This window comes from Pteropus vampyrus, unplaced genomic scaffold, assembly GCF_000151845.1.
Source record: "Pteropus vampyrus isolate Shadow unplaced genomic scaffold, Pvam_2.0 Scaffold311, whole genome shotgun sequence".
Lineage (NCBI taxonomy): Eukaryota > Metazoa > Chordata > Mammalia > Chiroptera > Pteropodidae > Pteropus > Pteropus vampyrus.
This window is the reverse complement of record NW_011889092.1, coordinates 1,445,797-1,446,276: the sequence shown is the minus strand read 5'-3', so window position 1 is coordinate 1,446,276 and position 480 is coordinate 1,445,797.

Sequence of the window (480 nt, the reverse complement as noted above, 5' to 3'; positions counted from 1 at the left end):
CCGCCCGGCCCGCCCCGTGCCCCCAGCCCCGCACGCCCCCTCCCCCCCTCCCGGTTAGGCTCTGGGGCTCAGGGGCACCGCTCGCCAGGGCTCGGTATTTTCCAGGCTGCGGAGGTACAGAGGACGGAGCTCGGAGCCCCGCCCCACCCCGCCCCGCAGGGTCCTAGCGCCCGCCCCTCCCGCCCCGAGTGGGGACCTGGCCCGGGAGGCACCCGTCTTCAGGCTGGGATTGGGGACAAGGCGGGAAGGGGCCAAGATATTGTGGGCTCTGAGAGGAGGGGCGAGGAGGTGCTAGAAGAGGGATTCTGGAAGTTAATTGTGAACCCCTTCTCTCCACCCCCCCCTCCCATACTCATAGGTACACACCTCTCCCACAACCTACTTACACACAGACACCCTGACCCCAGAACCTAAAGACATCCCTAAGCAACACCCTAGAGACCCCAAAACGGGCACACAAACCCCACCACAATCAAGAGC